Genomic DNA, 14,261 nt, shown 5'->3' with positions numbered 1-14,261 from the left:
TGTGGGAATGAGGTAATCAAAATTATGCTGTGGCCTATTATGCATAGAATGATGAACAGATGTTTCCACTCTCCTCTAGGGAGCCAACAAGAAGGAAAGGGCACACACTGCAGCAGAAAGCCTGTAATTGTGTTTCTGCAACTTTAATGTGCCTTAGTATCACCTACTGAGTCAGAACCCCTCCAGGTGGGGCTCAAGAATTTTCATTTTAACAAGCACCATAAATGATTCAAACAGAGGTTGTCTGACCCTGAATATAAGTGAACCCGAAGAAAAAACTTCCTAGAAGTTGGGTGTTAAAGCTCTGGAGTGAGAAGGTGTGCCGGTTTGTATATATTATGTCCCCTAGAAAAAGCCATATTGTTTAATGCAATCTTGTGGGGGCAGACATATTAATGTTGATTAAGTTGGAACCTTTGGATTAGGTTGTTTCCATGGAGATGTGACCCACCCAACTGTGGGTGATAACTCTGATTGGATAATTTCCATGGAGGTACAGCCCCACCCATTCAGCATGAGCCTTGGTTAGTTCACTGGAGCCCTATAAAAGCTCAGACAGAAGGAGCAAGTTGCTACAGCCAAGAGGGACACTATGAAGAATGCACAGAAGATGAAAGAGTAGCTGTCGCTGAGGCAGACATTTTGAAGACGGCCTTTGGAAGCTGATGCAGACATTTTGGAGAGCACCATTTGAAATGCAACCTGGGAGCAAGCAGATGCCAGCCACGTGCCTTCCCAGCTATCAGAGGTTTTCCGGATGCCATTGGCCATCCTCCAGTGAAGGTTCTCAATTGCTGATGTGTTACCTTGGACACTTTATGGCCTTGAGACTGTAACTTTGTAACCAAATAAACCCTCTTTATAAAAGCCAATCCATTTCTGGTGTTTTGCATTCTGGCAGCATTAGCAAACTGGAACAGAAGGTGATGGAAATTACTGGGTCTCTGTCTTCAGAGGCCTTTAGAAGTAGGACAGGAACCCTTTATTCTTTGTACTTCTTTGGGCATGATTTTCTTTATGAACAAAATGAGATTAGCCTAGAATTTCTAAGGTACCCTGTCTTAACTTTCTATGGCTACATAACAAATTGCTTAAACTTAGCAGTTTAAGAAAACACAAATTTATTAACAGTTTCTATAAGTCCAGGCTCTGCATGGCTGGATTCTCTGCTCAGAGTCTCCATAGGCTGAAATCAAGGTGTCAGCAGGGGCTACATTTCTAATCTAGAGTTTGGGGCCTCTTTCAAGCTCACATGGTTGTGGTGGAATTCAGTTCCTTGTGGTTGCAAGACACAGGTCTCTGTTTCCTTCTGGCTGTCAGCCAGGGGCTGCTCTCAGCTCCTCTGAGCTGCCACGTTCCTTGCCCTGTGGGTCCCTCCATCATCAAGCCAGAAATATCAAACCTCTCTCCTGCTTTGAATCTCCACCGTCTTCAGACTCTGACCTCTAGACCCAGATTGAAAGGGCTTGTGTGATTAGGTGAGGCCCACCTGGATAACCTCCTCATTTTAAGGTCAACTGATTTGGAAAAGTAATTCCATCTGCAAAGCCACTTTACTGCTGTACCTAGATTAATATTTGGTAGAATAATTGAGGGGGAATATATACACACCAGGGGCCAGAAATCTTAGGGGCTATCTTAGAATTCTGCCTACTACATCCCCCAAATCAGCTAAGCCTGAAAGTTCATAATTGTATGACATAAAGAGAATTCTTTGCTCATAATTTTCCTTTTATTTATGTCATATCTGTGGCAAATCTGGACATATTACATTGTTCCATTACAAAGTCTCCAATCACGTCTTTCCCCTAAAAAAGCAAATTTGTGGCCAATGTCCTTACTTTTTAATGCATTTTTTTATTGTGAACTTTAACATATATACGTAACAGTGATAACTTTCAAAGAATGATTTAACAAGTAGTTAGCAAATTTCAAAGGATGTAATGGGTTACAGTTCCACAGCTTCAGCTAAATAAGCAGAATAATATTCTTGGATCATTAATTCCCATAAATAGAACAGTAAAACTGAAGGTGTTTAAAATCATTTAGTCCACTATTGTTCAGGTATTTCTTTAGCAGTGTAATCCTTTAGTCAAATGAAATCTTACACAGAACCTCAAATAATGATCAGCTATTTTGTTGAAGTGAAATGGGGTCCCATTTGGTCCACAGTAAATATAGAGGCACATCTGTATGGAACATGGTCTAAAAGTCACTGATTTAATCCTACTCCCTCACTTTTCTGAGACTTTTAAGTTAGAGACAGGATGTGCCTTGTCCAGGGCTATATATTGACTGCAGTGGTGAAGTCAGACCCAGAACAGACTTACTGAGTCTTGGTTTAACGTTATTACCAGTCAGCATTTGTAGGGGACATTGTAGTTCCCTCCCAGAATTGCTTCCACCTGCTCAGTATTATGTAGCTGCCCTGCAGTTACTGGAGAAGTGGATTAAACCCACTTCCTGGAACAGGCCCTGATTGTTGCAAACTCTTCATGGCAGTCTGTCCCTTTCCCTTGCCACAGCTGATTGTTTAAGGTAAATCAGACCTGAGGTTCTGTGTACATGGTGTTCCTCAGGCCAAAGGGACTGATTCAGAAAAGAGCATTTGCCCCTCAGTTGCCCTTGAGTCTTGAGAGGAACTTCACCATGCATGAAAGAAGATGCTTCACTCTTCTGAGACAATCATTACAAACCAGTCCTCACAAAGATTGAATCTAATCTTTGAAACCTACCAGTATCTGCAAGGATTGAGGTTATCAGCCCCTGAACTAACTGCCTTCCAGAAGCAAAAGGAGAAAGATAACATTGCCTGGGTCCTCAACTTCTCGTTGTAATTTTTCACATTCCATGTAGAGTATTCAATCTAAAATTGCCAGGAACCAAAGAGACAAGAATTGTCTGAAAATCAGGGAAAAAAACAGACAGTAGAAACAGACCCACAGGAAATCCAGATATTGAACTTATCAGACACAAACTTTTTTTTTTTTGAGCATGAAAAGAAACCTTCATTTATTTTCTGTTATTACCCACCAATAGGAGAAAGTTAAGGTTCACAGTTTTAACTCTTGACACAAAGTGAACTAGCAGGCCAATTTACATCCATCAGATACAACTAATGGACCAAGTTTTAAAAATTCAGGCCATCTTGAAAGCTAGCAACATACCAGATATTGTTGTGTAATTCTCTAGTGACAGAATGCCAGCAATAGCCGGCGGTGAGTACAACTAGTGAAGTGTTTTTATGTAATAGCAGGTGTTTTCCATAATACGTTGCTAGAACTCCAGAGGTTTATAAACATATCAGATGTTCAAATGTGACATATACTTGAAAGTCTAAACACACAGATTTAGCAGTATGTTGCAATCTCAAGAGGGGTCAACAGTCCATATAGACTAAATTAATCCTTGCCTCTGGGGAGCAGGTATATTTGTAAATAAAAAAAAATGAAAAACCTATATTAAACATTAGCACCAGATCAGACAAACTTTTAAAAAAACTGTGGCTGGTGTGTTCAATTTAAAAAGACAAGATGGAAATTTTGAGAACTGAAACTATTTTATAAATCTAATGGTAATTCCGGAACTGAAATCCACAATCATTGATAAATCAGCTGAATATAGAATTAACAATGAGATAATTCAAAAGAAAATATCCAGAATGAGTTATAAAAAGGAAACAAATGGAAAACAAGAAGTGTTAGAGACCTAAAGAATATGATTAAAATGTTTGACATGTAATTGGCCAAAAAGAAAAGAGAATGGGAATGAAGCAGTATTTGAAATGATGATGCTAAGAATTTTCCAAAAATAATGAAAACCATGAATCCACTGATTCAAAAGACACTACAAACCCCATGCAGGATAAATATAAAGAAAATCATTTCTAGATACATCTGAGTAAAACTGCTGAAAACCAAAGACAAAGACAAAACTTTTTAAGTAACCAAAGTCAAAAAGATTACTTTTGAAAGATAAACAATAAGACTTCAGCTAACTTTTCAAAAGAAATATTAGGAGCCAAAAGATGAAGGAACAATATCTTCAAAATGCTTAAATCTAAAAATCTATAGACAGTGAAAATACCTTTTCGAAGAGGAAATTCAAGAAACACGTTTCAAACAAACAAAAACTGAGAATTCATCAACAGCAGACACACAGAAAAATAAAAGAGAGTGCAAAAGATGAAGAAAAGATCTTAGGATGGGTTTGAAAACTATAAAACAAATAATAATACTTTAGATTTAAACACAAACACTGAAGTAATTACATGACATTTGGCCAGACTAAATACTCCAACTAAGATTCCAAAATTATCAGATTTGAAAAATAAAATAAACACAACTCTATACTTCTTATAAGAAACATGCCTTAAATATAAAGACACAGAAAGGCCTAAAGTAAAGGTTGGGAAAAGATGTACTATGCAAATGCTTACAAAAGAGAGTAGCTATATCATAGCAGATAAAATAGACTTTTGGGCAAGAAGCAATATTACAGATGAAGGAAGACATATCACAATGATAAAAGATCCATTTTAGCAGGAAGTGATGACAATTCTAAATGTGTACACACCTAATAATATAACCTAAAAACAAATAAAGGAAATATTAACAGACCTTTAAAAGAAATAAACAAATTCACAGTAATACTGAAGTGTTAACATACCTTTCTGAATAGTTGGTAGAACAAGCAAACACAACAAAATAAATCAGTTAAAGAAAATTTGAACAATACAATTAATTATATTTTAATTTATACAGAACACTGACTCTACCAACGGCAGAAGACACATTATTTTCCATGGAATACTTACCAAGACTGACCACATGTTGGACAATAGAGCAAGTTTCAATAAATTTTAAAGGACTGACATCATTCAGAATATGTTCTGTGACCACAATGAAATTAAACAAGAACTCAATAACAGAAATACAAGCACAAATTACCCACATTTTTCAAATTAAACAATACACTTCAAAATATCCATGGGTCAAAGAAGAAATGATAATCAAAAATTAGAAAATAGTTTTAGCTGAATGAAAATGAAGGTGTAATATGTCAAAAAGTATGAAGTACTTGGAAGAGAATTTACAGCATTAAATGAAAATATAGGGAAAAATAGACTGAAAGTCAATTATCTAAGCATCCAGCACCAAAAAATTTTTAGTAAAGGAGCATCACATTAAACCCAAATAAAACAGGAGAAAGAAAACAGTAAACATGAGCACAGAAATTAATGTAATAGCAAACATACAACCGAGAAAATCAGCAAACCTGAAAGCTGGTTCTTTGAAAAGCCTAATAAAACTAATAAACTTCAGGAAAGCCAGATCAAATACAAGGAAAAGAAAACAAATGACTAATAACAGAAATAAAAGGGGGACAATCACTGCAAAACAAAATATGTTAGAAAGGTCATAGGATAATACTGTGAACAAATTTATGCCACTAGATATGAAAATGTATATAAAATGGGACAAACTCAAAGAAATAACTCACCAAAACTAACACAAAAATCTGAAAAGTCCTATATCCAAGAAATTAAATCTGTAATTAAAAATTTCATGTTGTACGGAAAACTCCAGGCCCAGCTGGCTTTACTGGTAGATTTTTCCAAGTATTTAAAGAAGAACTGAAACAATTGTGTAAAAATCTTCCAGGAAACTTCCTAACTTTTTTAATGAGGGTAATGTAACCTTGATACCAAATCCTAACAAAGAAATTACAAAAATAAAAAATTACAATCCAGCTTCTTTCATGAACATAAATGCAAAAATCCTTAATTAATTACCAAATCAATTCCAGCAATTTATAAATTGCTAAATTTATAAATATAAAGGATATCACAGTCAAGGCAGGTTTATTCTTGGAATGTAACATTGGTAAACATTCAGAAATCAATCACTCTCATTTACCATATGAACATAATAAAGAGAAAAATTGTATACTCATCTCAAAGGATCAAGGAAAAATATCAATTTAAATTCAACACTGCTTCATTATTTTTTAAAAGTCTTAGATAACTAGGAAAGGAGAAAAACTTCTTTATGATAAAGAGTATCTAAAAATAAGCTACATCAAGAATGACACTTAATAGTGAAATCTTAAATGCTTTCTCTCTGAGACTAGAAAGACAAGGATGTCTTCTACCACCACTTCTATTCAACATTCTAGCTCCATCCAGAAAAATAAGGCAAGAAGAAATCAAATTTATAAAGATCAGAAAGTAAAAATGAAAACTGGCAGCATTTAAAGGTGACATGATTATGAACACAGAACATCAAAAGAGTCGACAAATTAAAAATAATCAATCAATACATTTATCAAAGCCATTAGATACAAGGTCAAAATAAAAATCAATTTACATACAATATATATACACATGCATATGTATATTGTATATACATATTCTATATAACTGCAACAACCATTTAGAAAATAAAATTTTAGAACCATTACATGGCATCATTACAATGACATTAAAAAAAAGTACCTAGGAATACTTTAACAGAGATTTGCAAGATCTCTACACAGAAAGCCATAAATTAGTATTTTGAGAAGTTAAAGAGGACCTAAATAAATCTAGGGATATGCCATGTTTGTGGATAAAGACTAAGTATTGTAAAGATGGCATTACTACCACATGCATATAGATTTAATGTTATCTCAGTCAAAATTGAGGCAAGTTTTTTTGTGGAAATTGACAAGCTGATTCTGAAAGTAATATGGAAATGAAAAAACCTATGAATATTCAAGGCAATTTTGAAGAAGAAAAACAAAGTCAAAGGACCTACATATACTCCACAATGTCTGAAATAAAAAGACTGGTAATTGCCAAATTTTGGCAAGGATAAGAGCAACTGTAACTTGTATACTGCTGTTAGGAATATAAACTATTGTGGAAGATTGCTTGGTTGTAGGATAACACAAAGAATCATATTGTCAAATCAGACTCAGAAAATTCAGAGATCTTACCCCATATCAACAAATAAATACAAGGATACAGATAGTTGTGAGGCACAGGATAGCATGGAGAGTTTAACAATCACCAACACCACTTGCCAGGTTTTCTTGCTTCATTAGGAGGCCTGTAAGCAGTACATATGGGACAAAAGGAGCTATTTCAGTCATAAAACATCTACATTTTATATCCTGATAATTACACAGCTCAGATGACATTTTCTTGGGAGCCATGCCCCATAAAGACATACAGTCCAGGATTATTTACAAAAAAGCAACATAATCTGTTCAAGTACATCCTGCTAAAAAGCATTCTACAAATAAGGACTCTTCCACTACCAAATACCACTGCATGATTAGAAGAGGTTTAGCTGGGTCATTTTTCTTTCTTTCCCAGGCAACCCCCAACAGAGGAAGAAAAAAGATTGCAAAACTGCTGCCAAGTTCTTCCTTCCCAGGCAATATTTAATGAAAGCTGAACATATGCAGCTTTCGATGCATTAGATGCTATAGAAACACATGTAGCATGTCTTTCTATAGCATCCCTATTTGTGGTAGGTCAAACTGGAAGCAACCCAAATGCTGATTAACAAAAGAAAAGACAAAAAAAATGTAGTATAATCATAGATGGAATACTACATAGCAATGCAAATTAATGAATTATTTCTATACCTCCACACATGGATAGCCAGGAATTAAATAATAAATACTGTATGATTCCGTTCAAAGTACCAACAATAAAAAAAATTAATCTATGGTGTTAGAATTCAGGGTTGTGGTTACTTTAGGGAGCTTTAGCAAGTTGGTGGAGGCATGAGCAGAGCTTCTGGGATGCTGGTAATGTTCTATTTATTTGGGTGATGGTTCTATGGGTGGATTCATATTGTAATAATTTATTGATGAGTTGGTCATGATTTACACACTTTTCCACAAGTTTATCATTTGATTTCAAAGTTTATTTAAAAAAAAACAATTTCTCCACTCTCTGTAAACCCTGCCTGAACACCATTTCATTATGAGTGGATGACTTTAGGTGCTACTTTGCAAAGAAAACAGAGGCCATCAAATAAGAATTCTTCTACTTCCTGCTCTACCTGACCAATTACTCTCCCTCCCAAACTCATCTGCATCTGAACCTAGCCTGACCATCTGTTATTACTATCATAACTTTCACGTCTCACTTCGGCTAAGCCACTTGCCTCAACACCGACCTTTGGCCTTGTTAATAAGCAGCTTTCCTGCCATGGGGCATAAACGCCCCCAGAGCTCAAACCCCCATCTGTGGCCATCATCCACACCCCTCACCCAAAACCCACAGCTGGCCCCAAATGACAAGCTCACCATCCCCGTCATCCCTTTCCCTTTTCACACACGTTTGCTTTAAACTAACCAATCCTTCACTCCTGTGGGAAATCAACCACCCTCCACTCATGCACCACAAAGGAGGTACAAGCCCATGGGTCCCCCTCGCTCTGCCTGTGTGCTCCCTGCCTGCTGGTTGAGCCCCTCGAGCTGACTGCGCTTCATTGACCCATCAAGGCACCCTCTGTCTCTGGAACCCATGAGTAACACACTGCCTTTTCTCATGCATTATGGCCTTGATTTCCCCTTTTGTTGCACCTGACTTCCACCAGGACCCAAACTTAAAACCCAACTAATTAATTCAAAACACCATCCTTTCCAAGACAGCAGAACTAGCCTGTTCTGTACAGGGAAAACTGCTCCATCTTTGCTCAAGATTACTTCCTAGGGAACCTCATCTCATAAGTATACTCCTTTCACTTTTTCTCTCTCTGTTTAGGGCTTCCCAGGAGCATCTGAATTTCTCGACTGTTTCCCATTACGAGAAACCATTCTGTGGTCCTAAGTCCCGTCTAACTGTTGACTTTTATTCTCCTTCCCTCATGCAACTTCTTGAAAGACCTGCTTGCATTTCCCTATCACCTCATCATCTTTTATTTACTACTTACGTCATTGCAATCTGGTCCACACTTCCACTGAAATGTCCCGACCACCTGTTTGCTCTGTGATAAAATGGGAATTTCTTTGCCGGAGTTGGTTTCCCTCTCCTTAAAACACTGCACATTCCTCTCTCTGGATTTTCTTTCCACTTCTCTGGCTACTTCTTCACCCGTCCCTTTTCCTTAAATGTTAGGTAGTCAGTCCCAATGCTCCAGCCTAGGCTCTTTTCCCTTATGTTACACACTCATTCTTGTCATTTCACCCACCTTCCTATCCAGCTATTATCCTATTCAGCTTTTTTCCTATTCAGCTATTTTGCCCCCCAGACACACATCTCCATCAAAGATCCTTCTTTCCAGCTCAAGACTCATACATCTAACTGCCTGTTTGATTTCTCCATTTAAACATGCTTCAGTCTCAACATGTCCAAAATTAAAACCCCTTCTCCACCAAACCTGCTACTCCCTCCAGGGAATTCCCTCCTTTTATACTATCCACTGACTAAAACAGAAACTGGAGACTGATAGTCAAAACTCCCCTCTTTTCACAGCTGCTCCCACCCACCATAAATCAGTCTCCAGGTTCTGAGGAGTCTACCTCCTTTTTGTCTCTTAAATCCATTTTTCTTCTCTCCTTCCCCACTTTTTTTTTCATTTCAACATCTTCCAATCCTTTGCCTCCAAGCATATACCTCACCAATGAGTTCTCCAAATTGCTACTAAATGTATCTTTCTCAAATGTAAAATTTAGAGATTTTTAAAAATTGTATCATAGAACATTGTTTCTTAATGTCCTTTAGTAATTCCTCACATCTCCTGGAAAAATCCAAACTCCCAGGTGGGGGTCAGGAGCCTTCATAAACAGATACACCCTTTCCTCCAGTCTGATCGCCCATCAATCTCCCTCCTTCTATGCAAACATTTTTCATCCCATCATCAATATTTTAGCTAATACTGTATATTATCCAGCCACACATAACTGTTTGCAACTTCCAGAATGCTTCAGACCTTTTATGTGTTTATTTTATTCTCCCTGTCTCCTAACTCCTACTCATCTGTCAGGATTCAGCTTCAATGGTCACCTCTTCCAGGAAGCCTTGTTTAACTCTTGCAGTCTGACTTGGCTCTGCCTCCTAGTATACCTCCCATGGGATATACTACATTGTATATTGTATCGTATTGCTCTGGTTACTTGTCTGTCTCCCCCATTAGATAGTAGTTTGAGGACAAGAATTGTGTCACTTCAATTAGCCTTTTGTCAGGCACACGGTGGGTCTTAACAAGAGTAATTGAATCAGGGAATGAATGAGTGGACAACTGTACAATTGTAGAACTCATGTTAGCTTGTTTCTACAAGGCTAGCAAGAAAGCATCTCTTTGAGCCCAGGAAAGCTCACCTGATTAGGTCAGGCTCACCAGGATAATCTCCCTTTTGATGAACTCAAAGTCACCTGATTAGGAACTTTAATTACATCTGCAAAATCCCTTCTCCTTTGCCATATAATGTAACATAGTCACAGGAGTGGTGTCTCCTCATATTCACAGGTTTGCCCATGCTGAAGGAGATTCAGTGGTTTACACAAGAGCATGGTTCATTAGGGGTCATATTAGAATTCTACCTACCACAAGCAACATGGTTAGGAAAGATTTCCTAGGAATGGATTATTGAAAAGGAATTTATAGGATGAATATGAGACTTCTCACAAATAAGACAGACAAAGGATTATGGATGGAGAGAGCAGCAAATACAAACACTGGAAGGTAGAAAAGAATGAGGCTCTGTTACTGATGAAACGGCAGAGTTCAGGATGGATAAAAAATAACAGTGTGCTGTGATGAGTGGAAAGAAACAAGGCTGGAAATTTTAATCAAATCCACCTTGTGAGGGACTTTACCTTTAGGCTAAGAAGTTTGGACTTTCTCCTTTAGACCAGTGCTCCCAACTTTTCTTTCAAATCATGGCAAACATAGAAAATGATCATATTTTAATGATAGAACTGAGAAAGCTACTCCAGCTGCTCCAGACCCCATCCAGCTGCTCAAAGATTTTGCTGAGGGGATCTTTTTCCTGCCACCTGCAAAAGTCCACTGGAGGCACAAAAGTGCCTTTGCAAAGGGCTGGGAGATTCTACTTTAGGCAATGGCAGTGGGGGTGGGGCAGAGTATCAAAATCTGGAGGAATGTGAAGACTTTTTTTTTTTAATGTTTCTCCAAAGGAGTGACGAGTTTTGTAAAACTGATGCACCCTGTGTTAGATATTTATGTATAAATACATGAATGCATAATCAAGTCTAAGGAAGAGCAGGACTCTGTAATAGCAAGTACAGAGGGCTGAGCAAGTACTATTTCATGCCCTCATATCAAGTACAGCATCCAGAACTTAAAGGGTGATAAAAGCAGCTACTGATTATTGAGGTTCCATTAAATACACAGCATTATACACAGAGATTGCTACATTCTGCCTTAGCCACACAATAATAACTGGAGATAATATGATGACCTTCATCTTACAGATAAGGAAATCAAGGATCAGAGAGGTCAAGCAAGTTGCCCAAATGGCCCAGCTAATGAGTTGCCAAGCTGTAACTTAGATGGCCAATTTTGTCTGCCCCCAAAGGCCACACTCTTAACTATGATGCCAAATCCTCACCAAATAATCCCAAGCACAACCTATGTGCCACACAAGGCTGGAGGCTTTGCATACATTCTCCTTTCTTGCCTCCTAACATCTCCATGAGTGGGCATTCACTCTATTTCACAGGTGAAGAAACAAGAACAGAAAGCACCTTGCCCAAAGGCGTATATATGTGCCAGAACTGGAACTCAAATTCTGTTCCATCTAAGGTCAAAGCCTGGATTCTTTTCACGTTTTAGTATATCCCTTTTGTAAATGAGCAAAAAACAACAGCAGCAAAATTTGCAGGCCACTAAACAGTTCTGACCTTGCTAATTACAAGAGGAATAGTTTGTCTTCTGTTCCCCTCCTCCCTCGCCTTTCCCCTTTTCTCTATTACCCCCACTATTTCTCTGACATGTTTACATATAAAAGAATCCAACTTCTACATCTTATGGTGGATTCAACAATACGTTAACTTCCTGAGGATATGTACTTTTAAGCCTTATTTCAAATTGCAGAATAAACGGCCTTTCCCCCAGTTAAGAAATTTAGGCAATGTTAGGGAAGAATTGGTGGGAAGGACTCTAGAAGTTTTACCATAGATTGTCTACTCTCTTTTCTCCAGCTCTGTGCAATTAGATATCTGATAATTGCCTAAATAAAATTTTTAATATGTATATACAACAGAAGTAGTAGTTTTATTGGTTGTGAGGGTTTGTTGTTTTTTTTTTCTTTTTTGGGGGGAGGCAGTTGGGAATAATGAGGAAAATATTGTGCTATTCTTCTGTTTTAGGGCTTCCTCAACTCCACAGTATTTAGTATTGATATAATCCTGAAATGTTAAATCAAACAAAATCTTGTTGTTCTGCCCTTGAACACAGTACCCCAACTTTAGGATACACTGTTTTCTATACTGGTGCAACTTTCAGTATGTTTTCTAAACAGAGAAATGACAGGCTTTCTCAGCAACTGCTGAACAGTGGCTCCTTCTGTTTCTTCTGTTTCCCCTTCTATTTCTCCACCATCACTACCATCATCTTCCTCCTTGCTTACAGTTACTGAGAGCCAATAGCTTTTTTTGCACGCAGTCTTTAATCCTCAGACAACAGTGAAACCTAATTATTAGTAGCCTCATTTTATAGAAGAACCTGAGACTCAGAAAGTGTGTATCAGTTGCCCGAGGGAACTGCTGGTTTGACCTGGGGTCCAAAGTCTGGTTTGAGCCCAGGTCCTACCACTCCCCAACTCCCCCTCCCTCCACCCCCCTCCACCCTCCACCCCCCCCTCCACCACCCTCCCCACTCCCACCGTCCTGCCTCACCCTGCCTCTCTTCTCACTCCAGAATGAAAGGATATGTTAGATTCCTAGGACCTGGCAGGGAGAAGCAATTTGTCTAGTTAAGGAGCAGAATTTGATCCTTGTGGTTATTTGGCACCTGGTTGCTAAATTGATCTTTATTAATTGCAATTTCAAATCAAGTTGTCCGGGAAGAACAGGCAATAAGCTTTTGTAAGACACATGTCAAGCAGAAAATGCCCAAACTGATTATTCAATAAAAGAGTAATTTTTTAAAGTTTCTATCTTCTTACCTTTACAAAGAAGCTGATCGTGGCTTCTCTGTTTCCTCATTTTGTTAACTACGTTAGAAAAAAGAAACTTGTGGCCCAGCGGTTTGTTTCTGTGACCTGAGCCCGCCACCCAGCGGCTAACGTAGAAATTGCAGCGACACGTAACGTATACAGCACTCTTCAGGCGATTATAGAAAAGACTGCTTTTCATCAGTTTCACGTAGTCCCTGCTAATTACAACTTTCTCCTCCAAAACAAGAAACGATTTCTGGCAAACAGTTACTTTAATCTTATACTGTGTTTCCTTTAACTTTCTTAGTGGAGAGGAAAATAACAGGCAGATAGAGAGTGGGGTTTAAGGGGCAGGGTGCAGGTTGGGAGAAGAGCAGTGCTCAGCATGCAACCTCCCTGCCCTGAATGCCCCCTCCCTCCTGACGTCTCCACCCACCGGGGGTCTCAGCGGACGCCTGTCTATGCAACCGCTGGGCCTGCCCAAACAATCCTTTTCTCACTCGATCCATTTCCCAAGGCTTTCAAGCACGCACAACTGCAATCTCCCAAACTATCTTTCCCCTCAAACGTGCTTCTTCGCTGGTGTTCGCGGTCTCCGTGAATGGTGACCCCACCGTGGTGGGCATATTCCGGGCTCTGAAACCCCCGGCCCACGGCGCTTGCATCCAACGGCCACTGATCCCCGGCCCGGGCACCACTTGAATGGGTTTCCAGTCTCTCTTTCCTTCTCTGTCGATATGGTCACTGCAGGCTTAATGGATTTCTCTGTCCCCTTTCTCGTCCCGCCTGCATCCTTCCAATCCATTCTCCATGCTGCTGCCCAGTACGCTTTCTGAAAACCTGTGCTCCTTGCACACTTTCCGGTGCACTATATTCAAAAATGCAGCAGGGCATAATTTGAGATGGGAAATTGGATATTTCTTACAATCAGTATAGGATGGTCCAAGATTGAAATGAAAACGTGTATATATATACACACACACACTCAGTACATACCGACACATAGATATATTGGAGTAGAAAAGGCCTTCCTAAGCAAAATACAAAATCCAGAAGCCCTAAGAAAAAGATTAATAAACTTGAATATTGACAAATTTTAAACATTAATAAAGAAAACGTAACACAATTAAGGTATTTTG

The 14,261-nt window shown here is 38.5% G+C and overlaps 1 long non-coding RNA gene across 1 annotated transcript in view; it reads right to left on the bottom strand.

Annotated features, from left to right (window-relative positions):
• LOC119528988 overlaps positions 1-13,162 on the bottom strand; it is a 48,087-nt gene extending 34,925 nt beyond the window's left edge. The window contains exons 1-3 of the long non-coding RNA XR_005215798.1: positions 13,132-13,162; positions 7,008-7,091; positions 4,669-4,672 (exon numbers count right to left, since the gene is read on the bottom strand). This is a non-coding gene — a long non-coding RNA (uncharacterized LOC119528988). The remainder of the gene's footprint in view (positions 1-4,668; positions 4,673-7,007; positions 7,092-13,131) is intronic.
• Between the last annotated feature and the right edge of the window lie 1,099 nt (positions 13,163-14,261).

The sequence above is a fragment of the Choloepus didactylus genome, chromosome 3 (assembly GCF_015220235.1).
Source record: "Choloepus didactylus isolate mChoDid1 chromosome 3, mChoDid1.pri, whole genome shotgun sequence".
Classification (NCBI taxonomy): domain Eukaryota; kingdom Metazoa; phylum Chordata; class Mammalia; order Pilosa; family Megalonychidae; genus Choloepus; species Choloepus didactylus.
This window is presented reverse-complemented; position numbering and strand designations above follow the sequence as displayed.